The following is a 26,992-nucleotide window of genomic DNA, read 5'->3' on the forward strand; positions in this document are numbered from 1 at the left end:
CACCAGGGGGTGTAGTGGGGGTTGGTGTTTGGTGTCATTGGATAGATTTTTGAAAATGATTGAACACGTATTTTTCAGTTTTTCGATCCGATGTTTAGTTCGCGAAATATTCGACCGTTCCACTACTTTTGGGACACCTTGTATAATATATAGGTATATTTTGTAACACGTTTTGTCATTCAATAGATTCTTAGTTTGTTGTAATATTTTGTTGCAAAGTTTCAAAATGGCGATGGATTATTATTCAATTGCGATAGTGTCTGTCAAAGATAATGTCAATAGCAAAAAATATTACTACCCCTAATCATTTGGTAGTATTAGTCCTGTCGCCAGGGGGGTACAACGGCCTCCTTAATTCAGATGGACTTACCCAAGTTTTATTTATATATTTTGACCCGTATAATACGAATTTTTTGGGTAACAGTTGATCCGGATGTCGATAAGATTGTTAGAGATAAAGAACTTGAGGAATTACATAACAGCGATTTCTCGCAAAACATAACACCTTTTTGTATTTTTTGGGTCAAATTAAGCAAAAAATATTCCTACAAGTTTTTTCGTAGAATGCATAGTTTTCGAGATAACCGCGGTTGAACTTTCAAAAAATCGAAAAATTGCAATTTTTGAACCCGAATAACTTTTGATTAAAAAATAAAGTAGCAATTCTGCTTACCGCATTTGAAAGTTTAAGTCAAATTATATCGGTTTTGATTATTTTCATTGCTAAAAATTAATTTTTTTATTGTTAAACTAATCTATAAACACATAGTGTTTCCCTTGCCTAATACATGCGTTTTAACGCATGCTACGTAGAAATTGCCTCGCTTGCACTCGTAGCTACTCTACCTACTCGTTCGATTTTAAATGAGAAATCATTGAAAACATCACTCACATACTAGGTGTTTATAGCTTTGTTTAACAATAAAATAATAAATTTCTAGCAATGAAAATAATCAAAACCGATATAATTTGACTTAAACTTTCAAATGCGGTAAGCAGAATTGCTACTTTATTTTTTAATCAAAAGTTATTCGGGTTCAAAAATAACAATTTTTCGATTTTTTGAAAGTTCAACCGCGGTTATCTCGAAAACTATGCATTCTACGAAAAAACTTGTAGGAATATTTTTTGCTTAAAATGACCCAAAAAATACAAAGAGATGTTTTGTTTTGCGAGAAATCGCTGTTATGTAATTCCTCAAGTTCTTTGTCTATAACAATCTTATCGACATCCGGATCAACTGTGACCCAAAAAATTCGTATTCTGCGGGTCAAAATATATAAAAACAACTTGGGTAAGTCCATCTAAATTAAGGAGGCCGTTGTACCCCCCCTGGCGACAGGACTATATGTACCTATTTAGCTTTCATGAAAGACACTCAAACAGGTCAATTAATTTTTCTAATTTTTCCACATTCTGATAGAATTTACTTATTTATATTGACATATCCTACAACATTTATCCAACGAAGGCTTATGAGTAATTAATTAGGTACTTATGTATTTAATTTAATAATAAAAACCGGTTAGTTTTCTCGTCCTGTAATAGAAACTTGTCCAAATTATTCTCATTTCAAGACTTATTAATAAATATCACCCGGAAGTGTGACCGTTTCGCTCAATTAGCTTTTTCTCATTACATACAAGGTATTCGAACGACATTTTCTGACACAATTTTACACGACAACAATTTTTTGCCACATTATCAGTTTGAGCTCGAGAAAAAGCATGATGCCGTATTCACAGGGGGGTCAATACTATCATAAAGTCGCTTGAAAACGAGGATTTTTTACAGGGATGTATATTTTCTATACATGAAAAGAGGTAAAGCTAGCGGAAAAATGTTTCTAGTCTTTTCTGGGAATCCGCAGGGAAGCATGTTAGAACTCACTGTCTCTGCCTAATATTCAGCAGATCTAACCACAAAGAAAAGAATTATTATTAAATACCCGATGATAAATGGCTTCAAACATTAAGGAACTTAGGCATCCTGGAAACTACAAAACCATCTACTTAAACTTTCGAAGGCAGCTAAACAGATACTATTTAACACTTTATCATTACCAGCTAATGATGTATTTAAATACCACAGTATTCACTTAAAATGGTTCATCCAGATTTTGAAAAACGCTAATCTATAGACATACGAGTATAGTATATCAGTTGTACACCAACTTAACCTAGAGAACAAATTTATTATTAACAGATGTATTTTAAACCTAATAAGGCTATATGGGGCGTAAATCTGGAGTTCAGCCAACACTATAAATCTCCGAAAGATTTAATGGTTGGAGTCAAGAGTATTACACCAAACAAACAATTCTTCACGGTATGTTACGAATCGCATCTGACACCAAGGTCGACAACCACCAATTGTTAAGTGAAGCAATTTCTACTGCTGGTTCAGCATATATAAGATCAGACTTTGTTGTCACCCAAATCTGATTGGCATGTGGCATGTTCTTCTTTCCGTGCCATATCCTCATTAGACATTGGTGATCATTCTGGCACACATGAGTTTGTTGACAGCGGTTCTAAACAGTTTTAAGGATATTTTACCCGTCCACTGTTACAAATTTTTCAGCGTCGTCGCCGAGATGACCTTCTGTTTCCTTTTACTTTACCCCATATGATAACTTTGACGAATGTGGTATTTATCGTTTCGCACCACATTACTAAAGTATGAGATTTCAATGTTTTACTGTGCAGATCAGCTTTTGGCCTTGACCTATTATCTGTAAAATATTTTCGATGGTAACTCAATGCGTCCACGAGATACGCATCATGGTAAAAAAATGTTGAAAAATATGTTGAATGCTGTTATTTTCTTACCGCTTATTTCTATAAAGATCCATTCCTTTACTCTATACAAAAGAGAATACATAACAGTTAGGTACTCAAATTCTAAACATTAAATTAAGGCCCAGACTGCAAAGAACAGCTTTCCATTATATAAAACATTCTTCTTACTTTCTCAATTCTAACAAGAATTTATCTAGAGTGATCCCAATCCTCCTGTAAACACCCAAGATATGTGAAGTTTTGGACTCCTAGTGGTTTATCCTTTATAAAGAAATGGGAGTTTACATTAGGGTTTTTGCTGATTATCATCGTTTTCGTTTTATCGGTGTTAAGACTCATTTAGACATTTCTGCTAGTCATTTCGATTCGGATAATTAGCCTTTAAATGTCTTCTGAACTATCAGCAAGAAGAATGGTATCGTCAGCAAACCGAAAAGTATCATAGACATCCCATTTACCAGGAATTAGAATTAGAAATATGCTTTATTGTCATGAAAAATTTAACAATTTTATAGACAAAGCTTACAAGAAACATAAATAAGAACAATAACAAACACAATTTACAGGGTTTACCCCTTTTAAGTTTTAAACACAATTTACTAAAATTATATAAATCGTCAATATAAATAAAACAATAAAGTGAAATAAAAATCATTAACAATATATTGCAAAATTAAAAAAAATTGCAAATTGCGTAATCTACCTTAAGAAATTTACCTTAAGAAATTTAGAATTCGTCTTCAGTATTTGCCACCGCCTTTTTAATTAAGTATTCAGAGTAAATATTAACAATAAAGGTGACATAACCTAACCGTGTCGAACTGCTCTCTGGATATTAAATGTTTGGGACGGAATAATTATTGTCAGCTTTAATAATGTCTTGTTGTTGTCTAGATATATAATTCTTTGTATGATCCTTAGATTATTATCTTGTACACCTGCTTTTCTAGGAATATCGATAAGCTTACTGTGGTTTACACTGTCGAAAGTTTTTTCGTAATCTAGATCGCAGACAAATATATGATGCCTTACGTCCTTAAATTAGCTCTTTAAATTAACACTTGGACACTGAATAGTGCTTCCCTAGTTCCAAGTTTATTTCTAAATCCAAACTGAAATTGGTCCAGCTACTATTTGAAGATTGTATACACTCGTAATATTCGCGTATACTCGTAATGTATAGAAAGGAACAAAGGAACAATATTATGGCTCGTCAAACTTTTTTTTATTTACATAAAGCCGCATCAACCATGGAAGGTTATTAGCGGATGTTGAACATTTACAATATAATTATTACATTTTATGAAATAAATGTATATCTTTAAGATAATTCATACTTAAAGTTCTGTAGCTTTCGCATTTTTTTAGAGATCTTTTCTTTGGTAATGGCATGAATATGAAGAGCAAGCAATCATCGGGAAACTTTCCTAGCTGCTAAATGGCCATGGGGGAAAAGACTACTTAACCGTTTCACAATTTTTTTGATACAGAATGTATTGAGACGTTAGGTTTTAATTGTTTGTATTGAGTCTTTTTTGTCGAGTGTTTCTTAGTTCTGTTTGCAGCGATAAATTTTGTGTTAAAACTTTGTGTCATAAATTACCTTGATGTTGGAATCACATGGAATGAAAGACAATTAAAAGAAGTAGATAACTTTACATATCTGACTTCAATCGTGGAAAAAAGGTGGTAGACGGTAGTAGACCAGATGTAGAGAAAATAATAGTAAAGGCACAACATGCACAAAAATTCTTGTTTATAGTATTTCAAAAGACACCTTAATATCAATTTTTATTAATTTTGTAATACGTAATATACAAAACATCGATTTTAACGACGTATTTTTGAGTTTAGTTTAAAAAACGAATTCATTTAAGTAAATGCTCGTTATACCTCAACGTATAGTTGAGTCCACGAGTCTTTACCCCTGCATCATCATTTAAAGCATACGAAATAAGTCGATGATAAGTCAGAAATTCAAATTTACTAAACGCAACAGCAAGTGACAGTAAGTAGCTACTGCCTACTGCTTCTATTACATATTAAAATTTGAGTTATCAAATATGTGTTTTACCTCGCCAAAGTATTAATGACGCACGGGTAAAGACTCGTGGACTCAACTGTATACAATGTTAACAGCCATCAGTTCCATTTAGGGAGTTATTAATATTATATAATTTATCACCTAATAGGGCCCATTTCCTAAAAAAGAAATTACAACTTGTTCGGAGAAATTCGATGTAGTTCTGATTCTGATATAACAATTTCTTTTGTCCGTGCAATGTACGAGTAACTGTACTTGACAGCTTTACTATTTTCTCGAATATACTTACCAGGTCTGTGTTTAAGATTAGGTTTACACAATGTTTTATCTTTGAATGGTGCATACAAAATATCGACTGGTTTTAGCTTAAAAAACATTTATAATAAAGTAACTTTGCTATGCATGAAATACTAATGGAAAACCTCACTTTTAATCACAATTAATCTGCTCACTTTATATTATTAATTTAGTTTGTTCAGTATCTCATTCAAAAAGTTTCATGTTGTAAATTCGACATACCTGATGCTTAGAGAGCGGAATATATGCAAAGTGCATGTAGATGCATATATTGCATATTTTTAGACAACAAACACAACATTGCATATTTAAGCTAAACACGATTTATTTTGCATATTTTAAAAATAAATTATATAAAAGTTTAAAATTTTCCTCTCTTAGTTGGAATTTTATAACTTCGATATGAACGAGCTCGTTATTTATCTATCTATCGCTCATTATTATCTATCTGGACTTTCCCATTACTACCTGAATTTAACAATTATGGGTGTTCCCAGAAAAATATTATTTTATTAGCGTAGCAAGTCGTAGGTACCTACCTGCTTTTAAGGGTCTAATATTTATTTTGTCAGTTTCCGGCCAACATTTGTTTAAAGTAAACGTTGTATCGTATTTAGTGTTTTTGAAGTGATTGGTATATATTAAATTTAAATATGTCTACCATTCAAAAAAGTGCTTGGATAAAGTGTTTTCCCGAGTTAAAGCTAAGTGGAGACAAAGTATTTTGCAAGGCCTGTTCCAAAATCGTATGTTACATTTATTTTCACATTTCATTTTTTAAATGAGGAACTGACAAACAAAAGCATCATGTCCCACAAAAGAAGTTTTTCTGGAAAGAGTGTTTTTATTAGACAAATTCGCTTTTACTTCTATAAAGACGGACATAGAGAGAAGCATCAAAATACAAAAATCCATCAAATTGTAGACAATTCCGCTTTTGTTTTGGTAAAGATAGGACAAAATTTGAAAATATTTTACTCAAATATGGTACACGTCACTTGTCTTCTACATGGCATAAACAGAGTAGCAGAAGTTCTTAGAGGTGAATTTGATTTAGTCAATAAATTAATTTCAAACGTTAAAAAAGTATTTTTGAAAGCACCTTTACGTGTGCAAATGTATAAAGAAAAATTACCAGGTGTAAACTTGCCTCCAGAGCCCGTAATTACAAGATGGGAAACATGGATTAAAGCAGCAATTTTCTACGCAAATCATTTTGATGCCATAAAAGACGTGTTAGATATTCAAAATGACTCGCAGTGTGTAACTGAAAGTCAAGAACTTTTAAGTGACGTACAAATTGCTAAAGAACTTATGTTCATAAAAGTTAATTTTAGTTTTTTACCAGATCTAATAAAGTCATTAGAACAAAGGAATTTACAATTAAGTGATTCGGTTAATCTTGTTAACACTTTTTCTCATTGTCAAAAAATTCCCGGAAATACAGGGATTACAATTAGAAATAAATTAAAAAATGTTTTAGAAAAAAATGAGGGCTTCGATTGTTTCGAGGAAAGTTGTACGTATTTTTGAAGGCAACTTTTCTGAAGATCTTACGACTTGGCAAATTAGTTTACTGCCTAAATTAAAATATTGTCCTATAACATCAGTAGATGTAGAACGAACTTTTTCTGTGTCCAAACACGTTTTTAGTGATAGAAGGCAAAAGTTGCTAGTTAAAAATTTTGAAAAATATTTGATTATAAATGCATACTATAATTTAGATTCTTAATTTAATTATAATATCAGTTTTTGTGTGTCATTTCATTTGTTTTTATGTGAAAAATAAATATGTATTAAACATAAATGTAGGTTGAATTTTTTAAACATAAATGTTTATATTTAATATATTGTTTTATTTTTGAGTATTTTTAATATGCATTTGCATATTTAGACAAATTTAGAAAAAATACCCGCATATTTGTAGTAACAGTAATGCATATATATGCGCATATTTTGGTAATGTTGTGTTACATATATTCCGCTCTCTACGATGTTATATACAAAATTGTACATAAATTTTTGTTAAATTTTATAAATATGTGATTTTCAAAATACATATACTTATGTAGATATATTATAGTGACTGTAGAAATTTGTAGTATCTACAGTCACTATTTATCATCATCAAGGCGTCTCATTCCACATTTTTCTTCTGTATTGTCAAGGATTGTTTGTTATTGTATGACTTGGCTTTCGTTAAAATGTTCTTCAATCATTTTCATATGTGCATAGTTCCCTCTCGTTTCTCAGTTTCAGGATTTTGATATCAATTTCAACAATCCTAGATAATTATAACATTTGAATTTCCCATCTGATTGAGTTGAAGACTGATACAGTCAGCAGGAGATGCTGTCTTCTTGCTAATTTGTATCGCCTGCGCCGGTCAGTTTGCATTCGAATCTAATGAACCTCTTTCTCTCTATACACCGAGAGAAAAAAATTCTTGACATAAAGAAACTTTATTAATATTTAAGAAAGATCGACTTGGCATATTGCCTAAGAAATATATCTTTGTATGTAAGATATAATTTTCTAAAATATTTCAAATAAATTCTACTATAGCCAAAGAAATATATCTTAAACATGATTGAACTATCACTTTCTGGCAAACTTCAAACCCATTTATCAGAAAGAAATTACACTTGATGTTAATTAATTTTATTAGTCATAAATATATATTTTCTACACATTACAAAACTATTCTTTTTGAGCAATAATATTTCTTAGTAAGGAATATTATTATCTTACTATTAATAATTAATGTATTTAATGTTAAGAAATATATTTCGCAGAGATAAACGTGTATTTAGAGTTAAGTTAATATTTCTTGAAAATAAAGTGATATTAAATACGGCGAAATAAATTATTCTGTTAAGGTAAAATCATTATTTATTAATAAAAAGAATATATAAAATGTTATTATTACATACAAATATTTTCTCCACTCTTAAACCACTGGCTTCTACACAAAAATAAAAGGATGGAGAGAATCCAACTTCCTCAAATTTTCTTTCTTTTGTTACTAGCACTTTGTATATCAGCAATTCACTAAAACAAAATCGGTATGTAGAAAGAGTAAACTTACTTTAATAAAATTTTCTTATAAAGATATAGATATTTATTTTGACAAATTTAGGAAATACAAAAAAAAACAAATACACGGCCCCACAGAACTATTAATACTAATAATATTCAATCATATTTAGTTCAAACTTGGCATTATTGAACCTACACATCTTTGTTTATTTTTTTTCTTTTTGTTAATGAAATATTAATTATTTATCTGTATAATATTAAGTCACACAATAAACATTGTTTAGCTAAAACAAGAGGGAAAATACAACCAATATAAAACATTGAAGCAGACATATTATGTAATTTTCTTTATTGTTATAATCTAAAAGAGACAGGACAGCATACTAATCATTAAGAAATTTTATTACGGGAAAATATTATTAGTTTACATCTTAAGCAATTTAATACATATTAACTAATTCACGGTTTTCGGCAATAACATTTCTTAACCATAAACATATATTTCATTTAGACTAACTGATTTCTTTATCTCAAATAAATTAACAGAAAACATCCTCAGCGTTGCATCCGCCATGTTTGATATAGCGTTGTATTGTATATTTTTATAGAAGACGATACATTCAAGAAACCTATTATAGTTGATACAAAAGTATACATATTTTTAAAAAGGTACTTACATGTATGAAGTTCTACCATTTCTGGAAGGCCCCGCAGTTGGTTAATAACTCCTTTCTTATTATTGTTCTGAAGATATATATTATATCATTCTGTCCCAGCTTTAAATTGTGGCTTATTTCCCAGTTAGAATAATAAGCTTCTTTATTTAAGAGTTTTCCATCATTATACCTAAAAAGCATATAAAGATACTATTATGTTTCTTTTATAACCATTCGGATACGCAACAATATTATTATTACATCTTAAATTACTCAATTTACTTTTATTTAATACCTATATATGTACGTACCTTCAAAATATCCGTTAATTTTTAAAGAACATACCAATAAATCCAAAATCCATCTATATGAATATTAACATATCACGCCATCTTGACAAACACTGACGACTAAATCATAAATAGTTAATATGCGCAATTCTTTTGTGGAAGCAAATCTCTTTGCAAGTAATATTTCGGCATTAATGACAAAGTTTTTATTTTATAACCACAGTTACTACAGAGGGTATTTCTGAAGAATTATTTCTTGCGGTTTAAAATATTTATTTGAGTGCAAGAAAATTTCTTGTTTACAAATATAAATATGAATTAACTTAACATTATATTTCTTATACTGCAAAATAATTGTAGTTTTCAATTTAAGAAATAAAAACTTTAGGATAAGAAAATTAAATGTAACCATTAATGCATTTCTTAGTATTGAAGAAATTATCTGTAAGAAATTATTGAGTTGTGTTTAAAAAACTCGTTTCTTTATATGTGAACCGGTATGTTTAAGTTAATAGGATATGTTAATTTTTAAGAAATGTTGCTCAAAGAAATCGGTGTTTTAGGAGAAAAAAAATTGTTCTCTCGGTGTAGACGCGTTGATTGATGTATTGGATAGAAGCAACTGGACTTCGCAGGTTTTCACCGAACGTGAGCGGAAGTAGAATGGGAAGTCGATATTTGAACTCTTCGTGTAACTTTGCGTCAATTGATATACGATTTCACTAATTTTATGTATTTTTGTCAAACTTCCAGTCGTAACTACAGGAAATGACATAAAAACCGGAACTAAATATTCGAGCTCGATTTTGTGTATTGCATATACAATTTCTGCGACAATAATATCGCACTTCCGGTTACATTTTTTAACCGGAAGTAAATATTTGTTCTCGACTTACAAGACGCGTCGAATAATATATCGGTTGTACTATTTCGGCGACTTTAAAACAGTGCTTCCGGTTGCAACTCTGTAACCGGAAGTCCAATGACTTTCTCACCTTTAATATCATTTTGGTTAATAAGCTCTCATTCGACATCTCATTTGTCATTTTGTTTCAATAATGGAGCCGTTGTGTTTACGGACAGACAGACAGACATAATTCAAGGTTTTCACATTTTAATGTTGTAAAATGAGTGAAAACAATAAGAAGTTGTATCTATAAATGCCCAAATGTTATATTTTAATGAGAAAGAAAACTACGATAAGTTTTTGTGCTTCTGAATGTCAAATAACAGCTCCCTCAAATTGCAGGGTAGCTGGTTCTACGACTAAAATTTGTTGTTCTACTGGTAGTATGGTATAACTAGACTCACTTTTTGAGCGGCCGTGGGTAACGGCATAAACGCTGGCCTCATACGCCAGTAGACGTGGGTTCGATCCCTGCCAAAGACAAACCATTTTCATTTCCAATAATGACACGAGCCGTCTCACCGTGCCTCGGAGAGTACGTTAAGCCGTCGGTCCCCCTGGGCTAGTGTACATCGACACTAGTTACTTGAAACAGGGGGAAAGATGTAATTGGCGCTGGAACTATCCGAAAGGATCTCCCCGGCAAAAATGCCATACGATATTATTATTATTACTAGACTCAAACCCAGACATCCAAAGTGAAAGTTCTCCACCAACACCAAATTGTTCTATATGGTCCACATAATGTTCAGAAAAAAGTCACACCATTTTGAGCGTCGGGTTTGGGAGGGGGGAGAAATCGGTAAATTCGTAGTTTTTTACGTTTTTCGTCATTATTTCTTAAACTATGCGGTTTAGCATGAATAACCTTCTATACAAAATTGTTCTACATTAAATTTGAAATAAAAAGGTCCTGTGCATAATCCTTCTAAAATAAACGGTTACAAAGATACGGAGGTAACTTTGGAACCTTTGGGGGGAGATGGGGGAGAAATCGGTAAGTAGTTCTTTACGTTTTTCGTCAATATTTCTAAAACTATGCTTTAGCGTAAACAATGTTCTATACAAAAATGTTCTACATAAAATTTAAAACAAAAAAGGTCCTATACATAATCGGTATAAAATCAACGGTTCCAGAGTTATGGAGGGTGAAAAGTAGAGGTTTTCGATACTTTTTATATTTTTTGGGCAATTTATAATATTATAACTGCTGATGAAAGAAATTTTCTTTAACAGGATTGTGTTTTGTAAATAAAATTTGATATTTGAGTGGCCTATGGTATGTTAGTGGTAAGTCCTTGAAGAAACGTCAACCTCACCATCCAAAATCATCATCAATTGCCCAAAAAATATAAAAAGTATCGAAAACCTCCACCTTTCACCCTCCGTAACTCTGGAACGGTTGATTTTATATCAATTATGCATAGGACCTTTTTTGTTTTAAATTTTATAGAGAACATTTTTATATAGAACGTTATTTACGTTAAACCATATAGTGCAGTCACTAAAGGTTTTCACCTCCGATTTCCATCGATTTCCGTTTTTCCATCGATTTTCATGAAAATTGGTGAGTAATTAGAGGATACCTCAAGGAACAAAGGTAACATGATGCCAACTTGCGCTTTTACCCTGGGGGTGGATGCCACCCCTTCTCGGGGGTGAAAATTATTTTATTAAAAATAATACCATAAGTCGATAGAGGGACAAATTATAAGCAAAATTTGTTATATAAAGTTATTAAAATAAATCAACACTTTTTGAGTTATTAAAGACCAAAGATTTTATTTTTATCGTAAAAAAATGCATGTTTTAAATCGGTTTTTCACGTATAAATCAAAAACTATAAGCTTTTACAAAAAAGTTGTTATTACTGAAATTGAAGATAATAAAAAATTTAATACATTCGTCACATAAAGAACTAAACTAATGTTAGTTCAAAGTAAGTTATTGGCAATTGAATGTGTATTTTTTTCGACGAGTACTTAAATCTAAGTATTCAAGCTTAAATAACGGGAAAACGATGCAACGTATGAAATATTCCTGCTAAACATTTGTCAAAGTACTTCTGAATACCTATCAAATGAGCTTCAGAACAAGGTAATAGCGACAAAATTAAGTAAGTTATAATGAAAATAAAAGAAACTTTTCGAATTTTTTAGGAAAAAGTGAAAAATAAAACACAGGTACGCCATTTCCACAAAAATTAAAATTTATAGTAATCCTTACAAGAACTTCTTTATATTAGCATAAGTAATGTTTTTGATAATTTTGACCGGTTTTGAATGCATATTTTTGAAAAAAATATATAATTTTAAAAAATCATAATTTTTAAAATTATTGTAATTTCTCATATTCTGTTGATAATACTTCAAAAATACTCAATATACGTAAAAAATTATATATAACCAAATTTTAGTTTTTTCTGTGCCAAATATTTTACCTGTTTTACTATTTCTATAGGGTAAAAAATAACCGAGAAACGTTTAAATCTTAAATTTTGCTGTGGGAACCATGCAACCGGGGCCATTTAACCTTTTATTTTTAAAAAAGTAAGGGGTTTAAAAGATTAGGTTCAACGTGCTTAAATAGCACTTGGAACTAACTTTCAAAGAGTATTTAGATGAACCTGATATCGTAAACACGAACGGAGTTATTAAAAAAAAACATTAGCATTTTTTAGAAAAATTTTTAAAAGCTAAATTTTGAAAAAAATTTTTAGCATAAATTTTAACGCTATAATACATTCAATTACCTATAACTCACTTTTAGTTAACATTAAAAGATTTTTCTAGTAAGAAGTTTATTTCATTTTTTATTAGCTTCAATTTTGATAATTATAACTTTTTTGTAAAAACTTACACTTTTTGACTTATTGATGAAAAATTGGTTAAAAACATGCATTTTTCTCAAGAAAAATTAAAATCTTTGATCTTTAATAACTTAAAAAGTTTTGATTTATTTTAATAACTTTATATAACAAATTTTGCTTGAAATTTATCCCTCTATCGAATTATGGGGTCATTTTTAATAAAATAATTTTCACCCCCGAGAAGGGGTGGCATCCACCCCCAGGGTATAAGCGCAAGTTGGCACCATGTCACCTTTGTTCCTTGAGATATCCTCTAACCACTCACCAATTTTCATGCAAATCGATGGAGGTTCAACGAAATCGGAGGTAATAGCTCACATCCACCTTCAGTGACTCCACTAATAGTTTTAGAAATATTGACGAAAAACGTAAAAAGACTACTAATTTACCGACTTCTCCCCCATCTCACCCCCCCCCCCCCAAACCGGGCGCTCAAAATGGTGCAACAACTTTTTACTGAACAATATGTGGACCATATAGAACAATTTGGTGTTGGAGGGGAAAACTTTTACTTTGGGTGTCTGGGTTAGGCCTTTTTTTGGACCAATTATACTATACTACCTCCGTAACTTTTCATTTTAGAAGGACTATGCATAGGACGTTTTTTATATCAAATTTAATGTAGAACATTTTTGTATAAAATGGGTTTCATGCTAAACCGCATAGTTTTAGAAATATTGACGAAAACGTAAAAAACTACGAATTTACCGATTTCTCCCCCCTCTCCCCTCCCCCAAAACTCGACGCTCGAAATGGTGTGACTTTTTTCTGAACATTATGTGAAATGTGCACCATATAGAACAATTTGGTGTTGAAGGATAACTTTCACTTTGGATGTCTGGGTTATGCCATCTTGTGGATCAATTGTATCATACCATGGGTTTTTTCTTGCTTTGAACGTTGTAAGTGGAGTTAAATTATTGATTAGTATTGTTTAATTTAAGATCATTTAAAAAGGTGGTTGGTTGTTCCCATACTGTTCTTTGATATGTAAATCATATTGCTACTGGAAGTCATCACTTACTTATCCTATTAGAAACTAGTCCCCTACATCGAGATTAACATATATTTTTGCAACCATAGCCGCTGGTCCTTCGATCTGTATTATTTTATACTAATCTAACACATGTAGGAAGGCGAACATATAATTTCATAAATTTTCACAAGCTCTCACAAAATAACAAACATCATCATTCTGTGTGACATTAGCTCTATGTGAAGAAGGACTTTCTAAATAGAATAGAATAGAATATAAATATGCTTTATTGTCATGAAAAATTTAACAATTTTATAGACAAAGCTTACAAGAATCATAAATAAAAACAATAACAAATACAATTTACTAAAATTATACAAATCGTCAATATAAATAAAACATAATAAAGTCAAATAAACATCAGTAACAATCTATTGCAAAATTAAAAAAAAATTGCAAATTGCGTAATCTACCTTAAGAAATTTAATAAGTAATTTAATAAGTTATGCTGCTGCATATGACACTCAAATATAGATTAAGATTCTACTTATACATAACAATACTGTAATTTCTTAGTTATTGGTTAAGAAACTCTGCTATTGAATAATATGGTCTTTCAGATAAATAGGCTTTAGCCATTTTACGGAACTTGGGGAAAGATGTTGCAGATTTAAGTTGTAGAGGGAGATGGTTGTATAGTTTTTTTGCAGAATATAATATAGATTTCTTTACTAACTCACTGGACGGGATCGGTAAATAGATGTCAAAAGTAGAATTTCTGGTGGAATAGTCATGTCTAGGTCTTTCTGGAAAAACATGTAGATGTTTACGAATTAAGCAAACAGTTTCTAAAATATATAAAGAAGGTAATGTTAGAATTCTGTGATCTTTGAAGTAGCTTCTGCAATGTGTTGTTCTTCTGAGGCCAAACAGATATCTGATTGCTCTTTTTTGCAATTTACAAATAACATCGGATTGGGAAGCTGTACCAAAACCCCAAAAAGGCAGACCATATCGAAGATGGGACTCGAACAATGAAAAGTATGTTATTTTGGAGGAGGCTAAATCCATTTCCTTAGAGACAAATCTTATTGCAAAGCAAGCTGAGGATAGTTTCTTGCTTAACACATCGATATGAAGGGACCATTTAAGGTTGCTATCTAAAAAAATACCAAGAAACTTTACAGAATCAACGATACTTATCTGGCTGTTATGAAGAGGTAAGGGTTGAAGAGTTCCTTTATAGGGTAATGCTACTGTTTTATCTACGTTAAAAGAGAGTAAATTAGAATCTGACCAGGATTTTATTGTGAGTAGATCAGAAGTTATAGTAGCATGAAGAGTTGTGATATTTGAGTTGCTCCAAGTGATACTGGTATCGTCAGCAAAAAGAAAAACTTTTCCATCGATTTTTAAACTAGTGATGTCATTAATAAAGATAAGGAAAAGTAAAGGACCCAATACTGAACCTTGCGGTACCCCACATACAACATTTTTGAGACTAGAGTCTGTATCATTTGCTCTAACCAGTTGTTTCCTATTTTCCAAGTAAGATTGAAACCAGTTCAAAGAAATATCTCGAATTCCATAGAAATCTAGTTTTTTTATCAAAATGTCGTGATTTACACAATCAAAAGCTTTGGCATAATCACAAAAAACAATGGCAGTGTGGAGATTATTGTTTAATGCTTGATAAACCTCATGCAGTACAGAAAACATGGCATCGGTGGTACATTTATTATTTAAAAATCCAAACTGATTTTGTGATAAAATCTTGTTATCAACGAGAAAGGACATAAGTCGGGCTTTTAGGAGTCTTTCAATAATTTTGGAGAGTACCGGTAGTAATGCAATAGGTCTATAATTGCAGGCAATAGATTTTTCACCACCCTTATGAAGAGGAATAATGATGGCCGTCTTTAGGCACTCTGGAAATTTACCTTTCTCAAAAGAATCATTTATTAGAGAGATGAGGACTCCCAACACATTGTCTGGGAGATTTGAGAAAATTTTTATGGATAGTCCATCGGTACTACAGGAAGATTTGCTTTTGATACTATTGATTGTTTGGATCAATTCAGATTTACCAACCGGTCTTATAAAGAATGAATTCGAAACCTTTCCTGAATTAGGGAGATAGGAAATGGGATCTTGTTGTGACACAATAGTTGATGTTATATTTTTACTCACATTAACAAAATATTCATTTAGATTTTCTGGGTCTGGAAGGGAAAATGTTTGAGCTGTGTGAGTTTTATTTCGAAGATCGTTTATTATGGACCAAGTTTCTTTTGCAACACTTTTGGAGCTTCTGAGACGATTTTGATAATACAATTTTTTAGCCGATTTTATAAATTTTAAATAGATTGCCCTGTACTTGGTGATATATTCAGTAACAGAGACGTTGGTAGTAAATTTCTTGATATACAGTAGTGAACGCATGTTTTTGGCTGATATGCGGACACCTTTGGTAGTCCAGGGTTTGCGATGTTTTTGCTTAATTGTGATTAAAGGAAATGCTTTATTGAAGATACAGACCAGCTTATTCAAAAAATCACTGAAATTATAATCGACATCCATGGAAGGAAAGTGCCACTCAGAGGTTAAGCATAAATTTTGGAATTTACGAAAGTTCCGACCGGAAAAAATCCTGCCTAAACGTCGAGTTTTCGAGGAGGACTTGCTAAAGATGTTAAACTTCGTATAAACCGCTTCATGATCAGATAGTCCCGCATTAACAGTTGTAGCGCAGACATCAAGGGGTGAGAAATCTGAGACAATATAATCAATTATGGTACATGAAGTTTTTTTAATCCTTGTAGGAGAATCAATGTGCATTGATAGACCATATGATTCAAATATGTTGACCAGGGATATTTGTGTAGCACAAGCAGCAGCATAATTAATGTTGAAGTCCCCGCATAAAATTTTTCTGCTTTTATGGGGCAGGTCATCTAACAAATTAAGCAGGTTCTGAAAAAATAGTTCCACGGAAGAGTCAGGTGATCTATAAATGCAAATAATATAAAGATTAAGGTTGTTACTGTAAACTAAGGAAAACTCAAAGAATGCTTCACTTAATAGAAAGTCATATTTTGTTACCAGAGAAGAATCATTATTTGTAGAAAGAATTAGGGTGCCTCCATGAGCTGAACTTGGACGGTCATACCTAGCAATAGTGGAATATTTTTCTACAAAAAAAGGCTCGTTGACTTCAAGCCAGTGCTCAGTAACCGCAACTATCGTTGGAAACCCTAATTCCTCTAGAAACAGAAATAATTCATCAGTTTTATATCTTATAGAACGAATATTAATCAGAACCATGCTAAAGTTGTTATCACTAAAATAATTTGAGGATTCTAGTCCCTCAGAACACGTCGTGATGTTTAAAAATTTCGTCTTGGAGAGGCAGCGGAATAGTAGTTTCGGTGCCATCCCCTTGATTTTTGCAGATGAATAATTCTTTCCGAAGTTAGAAAAGACTTAAAAGCAGCAAGGTCAGCGTCTACCTCATCTGCACCAATTCCATAAGCATCATTAAAATCTAGAAGAATTTTTCGTAGATCTTCACTCTTTGTAGGAAGTCCTTCGGAAGCCAGAAACAATTTAACACTTGTGTTGGTATACCCATCATAAAATACTGATGCAGGTTGGTCGTGTAAATAAGCAAGATGAAGTTTAATGGCCTTTAAGATATCCGGTTCCCTTAATCTGGCTAAAAGATAATACTAATAGGTTTCTCCATATATAGACTAATAGGTTTCTCCATATATATGTTTATAACTTGGATTATACTAGCAACAACAGAACCACACTATGAATTTCGATCTCATTAGATCTCATAAGGTACTGACAGCTGACTGAATACAAACTCAAACCCAACGGCCAACAAACGTCTCATGACGTTTTCCAATCAAGTGGTAAGCATACAAAGGAGCCATGTACTTCGTTGGCTATGAATGAAGACAATTTATTAATTATCGTTTTCTGCCCTTATACTACACGAAATGTGCAAATATTGAGACTTACTAGAAAAGATTTCTGTCGCTTGTACAGTATTTGTATGTATTTATCACAGTATATGTTAGTATGTACGGTTTAACATTGTGTGTGTTAATGTTCCCCTCAATAATAATACAGTTATTTTGTATTGATTAAGCATGTTGACATCTATTGAGAGGCAGTAGCTTACTTAATTGTCTGAGATGTGGTGTATTCCGATTCCGACAAGAGTGGTAGCATTCCTAGCTTCTAAATCGAGATAAATACGTGTCCTTTCTTTGCCTGTGCACTTCTTTTCGCGCAAAAGCCCTTTTGTTACCGTTTGTACTTCGTTTCCTCTGGTTCATTGGATAGCAGGTGAGGTGAATAACCTCGTAGACCGTCCCACATCCTGCCTCTCGGATTGGACATAGTTTGTATGGTCCATACGATGTCTCAAGATAGTGATGTAATTATTACAATAGTCATACTTAAATGTCTCTCGAGGCTATTACAAAATGTCTTCTGTACAGTAAAATTTCTGATTTCTGATCAATTGCTTATTATTGAAACAAATAGGTTTTTTATAAACAAAATATATTAAATAAAATGGCCTTGTTTTTTAAACGCTTTTATTTAGTTCAATAGTTTGCGTCAAATCTTTAAACGTTAATTTGACTGCCTTTTCTTCAATGCAAATGAATGAAAATTTGCAGATATATGCATTCGCGGGAACAATACACGAATAGTCAATAAAAAATTTTTTTCATGTTTATTAATTGTTTAAATAAAAAAAAAACGATTTTAATGGAAAACGTTTAAATTCTCTTGTTTTTTACAATGTAAAAACTTGAAACTTTTACGGATTGTATAGCTAATGATATGAACAATACATAATTTCACTTTTTACGTTAATTGTTTACGTTATGCTTCATAAATTAACAATAAAGTTTCAAATTTTTTGCCGATTCCGACTACTTTTCATGTTAGTACATCATAATATGTTTTATACATTTTTTAATAAACATGACGATATATTTTAATGTTTGAAAAGTGTAAGACTAAAAAGTAAAAAAAAAAATATGAAAAAAAATTTTTAAGAAACGCTTTTCTTTAGTTACGAGTGACTAAAATTAAAAATATTATAAAAAAATCAACTAAAAAGCAAAAGAAAAAAAATTGAAAAAATCTAACACATTCGTTAAAGAAAAGCGTGGGGCGAAAACCGTTTATTCGATGAACACGCGCCATGCTTTTCTTTGACGGATGTGTTATATTTTTAATTTTTTTTTTATCTTTTGCTTTTTAGTTGATTTTTTTATAATATTTTTAATTTTAGTCACTCGTAACTAAAGAAAAGCGTTTCTTAAAAAATTTTTTTTCATATTTTTTTATTAGTAAATTTGAACACTGCTAAGGGTTGACTGATGAACACTAATAAACACGAGAAAATCACGGAAGAATTATTGACAATTTATTGCTACAGCTACTTATTTCTGAATATAAAAATCTATACCCGAAGAAGGAAATAATTCCTTGTTCTTGGCCTCTTAAACTGGTTCAGTTACACTTTATTCTACTTTATCAGACAAACAAATTTAAATGGAACAAGACGAATAAGAAATTCAAAAAAAGTTTTCCAACTCATCGTTAGTGGAATAGGCCAAGAACGATTAACATTTTATTTATTAAAGCTTTTTTGACATTTATGAAAACCAATAAACTTTATTTTGGATAAAAAATCTCTCCAAAGTAAAAATAAGTTATACCTAAATGGTAATGGCAATTTAATGAACAGTGGGTAATGAAGGAAACTTTTCCTATTTTCTGATCGGATAATTCCAATATAGAATGGGTCATTAAGGTCATAAAGATCGAAAAGTTTTTATAAATTATTATAAAAGAATACTTAGAACTTATTAACTGTATACCTAACTCACGAAAAATAGAACTGTATTACGGGATATTTTCTGTTTCGTTTTTTAAACGTGTATTTTGTAATGCTACACTCAAAAAACTTTAGTTCGTAATATTGATTAACAGTGATTATTGAATAGTATTTCCTTGTAACAACAATTTAATTTTTTATTTCAACAAACTTTTAGACATTGACGAATGTATTTGGTTATTGTCACAATGATTGAATAATAATTGTGAAAATAACTAGAGTACATTAATCAATAACACTCAATTTATTCAGACAATAACTTAGTTTCGTATATTTAATAAATAATGTTAATTCTGGCAGCAACTCACTTTCTTTATTTCGTAGATGACAAGCAATTACCTTGGTTTATCGTAACAACGTACAGATTTCATTAAAACATTGTACAAATGTTGTTAATATAATATGATTATTGTATAGATGTAAACTGATTGTTGTGACAACGAATGCATTAATCAATCTACTACTGCGTTTAATAACCAAAATAAATGCGTTCATGGTGACAATAAACGTAGTTGTTGAGACAATAAATGTTTTGCTTGACCATTTGAAATGTAACGGCTTTTCCTTATCGAGATACCCCTAGTTTCTCTGTGTTACCATTGTTTAAAAAAGAATTCTTTGTTAAACAATGCTGTTACCTCTGCCAAAGTGCCGAATAATAATTTCATTTCGTTTCCAAGTGTAGTCCGTAGTAGAAGGAAGTTTTCGTGTGTCTATTATCGTGAAATTTCGGTCGAATTCTTTTTAAATTTTTTTCGAATCCTGAGAAAACTAATTAGTATTTTTGAAAATTTAAACGCAGAATAAAATATTACAGTATTATCGAGGATCTGAAGTCCCTGAGAACAGCTATAATGATTATTTTAATAAGTCACAGGGGTGAAAAAGAGAAAATTTAGTATGATTTTTAATTTCAAATATACCATTCAAAAGAAACTTTTTGTTTATTCTAAGGGACTTTCAGCCCTCGGAATAATGTAATTTTTTATTCTGCGTTTAAATTTTTCAAAAATACTTATTAGTTTTCTCAGAATTCCAAAAAAAATGAATGCGTTTAAAAAGAATTCGGTCGAAATTTTGCACCTGCGCTCTCAAAAAGGATTAAAGTGATATACATTTTTGGAATCACTATTTCAACGCTTTTAAATGAGCTGTCACATGTTGTACTTTCCCATTTAAAAAAATCAAAGTTATGCATGTCACCTGAAGAGGGATCGTGTAAAGTTCGAAACATTGATGTTATAATATACTTTGATTATTTTAAAAATCGACCTGTCTTGCTTATGTGCTAAAAATAAATAAGTTAATAAGGGGAGGGGGGGGGGTGTAACACTTATTCCAGCGCACTGTATAAGTGAAATCATCACATGAGTTCTCATATTATGAGAAATCACACAGTGTAAAGTCTATTAGGTTTAGGACAAAAAAGGGGATTTAAAAAATTATTATTAATTAATATTATAGATTGGGCTAATGCATTCAGTAATTATTAATATAAAATACGTTCATAGTAGGAATGAACGAAACTGATTGTAAGAATGAATAGAATTGCTTGTAAGAATATCCGTATTTATTGTGGGAATGAACGGAATTAATTGTAAGAATAAACGGAAATAATTGTAGAAATAAACGAAATACGTTAGGAGAAATAACACTGTTATTGACACAACGAATAGTCTTCGTCGGTCAATTAACGACGTTGTTGTTTCAATTAATAGTGTTCGTTGACTCAATGAACAGAGTTCGTAATATCAATAAAGTGATACCTACATAATGAATCTTCATCCATTCAATAAACGTAATACATAGGCTCAACTAACGAACATAATGAATTTATGAACATCGCTTTGTTGTTCCAATAAAACCAAGAATTGGACAAATTTTAAGTATTGCGTTTGTTGTCTGAATTAACATTTTTATTGATATTACGTACCTTTTTCGTTGAGTGTATGCTTAAGGTAAAAATTATGTTTCATGCTCTCCTAATGAATGCATGTACTTAGTGGTTCTTCTCATTCGTCTGAGGATCTCCTCATTTGTGGCTCGGTTCATCCACGGGATCTTACGTATTAATATACTCCGATATAGCCACATCTCAAATGCTTCCAATCTTCTGCACATATCTTCGTTCAATGTTTAAGATTCAACATAAAAAAGAACCGATAAGACTTTGCATCGCAGCATTCTTACTATAATACCAAGAAAGGTTGAAGAAGGCCTGTTCAAAGGTTGAAGGTGATTCTAGGTTTCCGATGCGCGTTCTTGTCTTCTGGTTATTGGTTCATTCTTCATTTATTATGATGCCGAGATAATGGTAGTGCGTCACATTTTCTACTGGTTTGATTGGCGTAGAGTTGGTCTTCTGTTATCTTTTACTGACTAATTATCATGAGCTTTGATGCCTTCTTTGTGTATATATTGAGTCCATATTATTGATTGTAATACGTGATTTTGTTCATAAGAACTTGTAAGTCCTCTGATTGGCTACAAATACCTTGGTATTATTAGTTCTTGGCTCTAGTTGATATAGTTGATCCATATGTCCAATAACTGTATCTAGTTCATCAAGAAAAGTTTAATTACCTAGGTAATTTAAGCAAATTGAATTAATAATTAAGTATTGTCCACAAATTGTTAGGTTTTTTTAAGAACTGTCAAGAATTGTTAATAATATGAACAAAAGTCATACAAAACGATGTTTTCGTGTGGATAAAAAACAGTGGATTTTAAGAAGAAAAATATTGAAGCATTAGAAAGAGTGTTGCCCAAATGCAAGACCAAGACGAGACTTAGACAGTCTTGATCTTGGTCTTGCGCCAGTACACCTGGTCTTGGTACTGCGCTCCAGGTCTTGGTCTTGCAAGTCTCGCAGTTGCCCATTAGCCTATTGCATATCTTAGAACAACGTAACAGAGAGGTACATTTTAAGCTTGAATATCATAGCCATAGTAAAGACTAGCCGAATTAATAAATATCTAAACAACTGACACCGGGTGGGGTTTGAACCCACGATCTAAGCGATCCCTGCCTATGTTCTAACTAACTAAAGTTAAAACTACCTCTTAAAACCCACAAAATTTCATATGCATATCTCAACCGGTTTTAGAGCAATAAATAAATCGTCAGTTTGTCAGAAAAAAACATCCCCTATTTGGGAAACTATAACTAAGCATTTATAAAGTAAACGTTTATGAAGCAAACTGTCATTACTTTTTCGTGCAGAATTACCCATTAAAGTTTGCCATACTTATTTAAAAACATCCTGTATTGATGAAAAACATGGCTAGTTAAAAAAGTACCTAAGTTTTTACTATCCAATATAAGTGAATGAATAAAAAATCATAATGCTAGGAAAATATGAGGATATAGTTGGGTTTTAATTTCAGTATGCTATTGCATGCTTGAATAATGCTAGAATATTCCACAGAGTGAGGAAAAACACAGTTTGATTGGTACACCCGGTATACAATGACAATAATTGACCTGTCTAGCAACAATATTATTACAGCAATATTTATAAAGAATAAGACAACATATTATAAAAAATTACTTAAATCGGACAACAGGTTTAGGAAAATTGAGACATTAAAAATGACCCGTTTTTAAGGTAGTGCGTTAATTTCTTGGAGAAGTGTATATCGTTAAAATAATATTTCGGTATTTTGTTTACACAATATCCGGCATTATCTGTACTTTTGTCTCGTATCATTATCTTATGATACTTTTAAATAATAGCCGAGCTGTTTCGGCAAATTTTGTTTAGCCGAGTGACTTCATAACACAGTCAGCATAAACAATACATAATAGTCTTACTTTATGTATACCGATAAGATTTCTGGTGTTTGGATTCCTAGAAAAGTAATAATGAAAAAAATTAATTACTTATATTTTTATTAAGTATTATTTTCTACTAGCTAAGATGACACATTGTTAAAAAGTTTGTATACGATATTCGATATTACTGTAGGCGTCGCTACGCAGGAATGTTATGTTATTAGAAGACGACTATTCTCAAAACCCGGACAATTAATTTCAGAGCGAAGAAGTCGGCTGCTGGGAAAGGATGTACAAAATATTTTATTTTTACATTATAATAATGACCTCTGAATACATGTCAAATGTGTCAAGTGTTTTTTTAATGGATATTTTGGTTCGGTATGTATGTTTATGGTATTGTTCGTAATGCGCATGAATCCAATTTTCAAAAAAATTTTTACAATTTTTTTGTTTCTCATAGGGTATCTAAGAATATAGCCGAACTTATATACTCCCTAAAACGACCCTCAGTTCTAATTGCAAGACGCAAGAGTCTCGCAGGCTTAGTCTTGTTCTTGCTCAAGTCTTGCACGGTAAGTCTTGGTCTTGGTCTTGCGAAAACGCAAGAACAAGAATAAGACTGCAAGACCAAGACCGATTTTGGGCAACACTAATTAGAAATATTGTTCAAGGTTTTTCATTGCTCAACAATTTATGACTGAAGAAAAATTCGACAGGCTGCTGTCAAAAGTGCAGGAAGTCATAAAAAAAGAAAAGTAAGAAGAGCATTTGTTGTAAGATCAACTCTTTAAATGTCTTACTGTAAAAAGTAGTTGTTCAAGAAAAGATAATGGTCATGAGAATTGCTGAAAGAAAAAACTCATAATTTTGTAGAAGTTATAAAGGTTATGGATTTTGAAAAGAGCTATAAGTCATGCCGAAACAGAACACAAGTTTACGTGTTATTTACAAGGTCATAGCTCTAGTGAAAATTCATGAGGTCTATAAATATAGATATTATAGATATAATAGTTATTATAGTTAAGATAGTTGTCAAGTTAGAGCACTCAGAGGAACGGAATTCGTCACCTATGCGTACATACCTATACTATACAATGCATATCACAGTGGCGGACCTAGACATTTGCTTGGGGGGGGGGACTTCCAATGAAACACCAACCAAAAGACTTAAAAAATACATAAATTAACTTATGTACATTAAGTTCGCTTAATTTTCCTAACTAGCGGGTTTATTGGCTTAATTTTCCTAACTAACGGGTTTACTGGGTTGAATTTGCAGTGGCGGATCCTGAAATTTTTTTTTGGGGGTCATGGATCTTGAGGGTGATTTAATTACTTTTCCCTGATACAAGGTCACTAAGGGTGTGCTCACTACGGAGAGCAATGGATTGTATCCTCGCTCCGACCCTTGCTCCCTGGTATTTATATTCGTGAATTCTCGCATTTAAAATAATGTATTTATTTTACATAGCGATCGAAACTATATTATCGATCGCTATGTAAAATAAATACATTATTTTAAATGCGAGAATTCACGGATATAACGAATATAAATACCAGGGAGCAAGGGTAGGAGCGAGGATACAATCCAATGCTCTCCGTAGTGAGCACAACTTTAGTCTTACCACCCCTAGGATAAGTGGGTGTTCAATTATTTTTTGGATGGGCCTAATTTTTTTTTGTTTGACGGCTCTGTTTTTCTTTTCTTAGGATTTTATTGAAATGATATTTTTTATTTTCGTCTGGGTGGGGTCATGACCCCCCTTGGATCAGCTACTCTGAATTTGTTTGTCTATGGTAAATAAATTTGATCTCAGCTACTATAAGTAATTAAATTAAAGTAAAGTTTATGTTTCAAAAATATTTTTTTCTTAAATTTTTGTCTTTGTTGGTGGTGGGTGGGGGAATTTCCCTATTCCCCCTCTCTATATCCGCCACTGGGATATGTTATATTATTTTAATAAACTAATAAATTTTATATTATTTTCATAACAGTATTTTTCAACTAGACATTTTTACACACACAACAAAACACACAAAACCGTTACACACAAAACAACAACTAATCTATAATAATTGGTTGTTTAACTTTCTCAATTGAGCAAATCAAATTCAAAATTTCATTATACCAGAACCATATTCTGAAATAATAATTATTATCTATTATTTTGCCTTAAGGCATTATTGTCTTCACGACACAATACAAAAACAAACCACCGTGACGGATGCCCTACATTGTCACCGATTTTCAAAGCAGGTAGTGAAAGTGATTAAAGAACATATTTACTACATGCACCTCTCATAATAAAACCAACAATGAATACTCACATTAGATATTTCCGTCTCTGTCAGATCTCACCCCTTGTACAACTGCGATACGTGTGAGGAAACGGGCGCCATCCTCATTAAAAAGAGAAGCGAACAACAACAAAACCTCGGTGCATCGTCGTCAAGGCTACTGCGTTTCTATCCAAACTTGTTGGATGTATCGATTCAAAAACGGCGAAAACAACAGGTATATCGTGCAAACTATGATTTTAATGCATTCAACACGCACTTTAACACACTTGGCTGTATTTTAAACTCTCATATCGGGACTTTTGGAATATTTGTAGAGAAACGCGATGTTTAACTTAACCGTAAAAGAATGGATGTGCTGCTTTGCTTGCTTGAATGTTGTCCGGTTGGGTACAGAGCAGCGCTCGGGGAGTGGGATCGCATTAACTCGTCATAGGAATTCCGTATGGGGGAAGGAACGAGAGTAAATTGGGCAAATTAAATATGAATGAACACTTTTGATGAATGCGTTGATGATAGCGCTTTGTACTAGTTCTTGATGTTGAATAAATTATAGGCTTAATTTATACGACACAGATAGTGATGATGCGGAGGTATGTGATAATATGTTTTAACGTTGGAATTCTTGTTTTATATCTTATATTATGGTCTAATTTAAATTTGGTGCTCTTAGTTAATAAATGCAGAGTTGTGAACTTCGATATGTCATATTAGGCCTGGATCCCGCGTACCAAAAAAAAAGTTTATTAACCCTAGAAGGACCAATTGATGACAGTAGAAATTCTTGAACTTATGGAAGAACGAAGAAAACATAAAACAAAAGACCCGAATAAAGACAAAGAAATTCAGAGAAACATCAGAAAGAAAATTCGAGAGGCAAAAGAGAGGTGGCTCTCCGACAGATGCAGAGAAATAGAAGACCTGGATAAAAAGTATGACAGCTTTAATTTACACAAAAAAATCAAAGAAATTACAGGTTCTAGAAAAAGCACAAGAACGAATACCCTTAAAAATGATAAAGAGAATATTATTACTGACGTGAAGGAGAGATTGTGTCACTTAAGCAATTACATCCAACTACTGTTTAATGATGAAAGAGGAGAACTGTC

At 31.7% G+C, this 26,992-nt stretch overlaps 1 protein-coding gene across 1 annotated transcript in view; it reads right to left on the reverse strand.

Moving 5' to 3' along the window:
- LOC126886646 (tetraspanin-9-like) overlaps positions 1–26,281 on the reverse strand; it is a 105,177-nt gene extending 78,896 nt beyond the window's left edge. The window contains exon 1 of the mRNA XM_050653639.1: positions 25,914–26,281. The gene's annotated coding sequence lies outside the window, so the exon portion shown is untranslated. The remainder of the gene's footprint in view (positions 1–25,913) is intronic.
- Between the last annotated feature and the right edge of the window lie 711 nt (positions 26,282–26,992).

Source organism: Diabrotica virgifera, chromosome 6, assembly GCF_917563875.1.
Source record: "Diabrotica virgifera virgifera chromosome 6, PGI_DIABVI_V3a".
Taxonomy (NCBI): Eukaryota; Metazoa; Arthropoda; class Insecta; order Coleoptera; family Chrysomelidae; genus Diabrotica; species Diabrotica virgifera.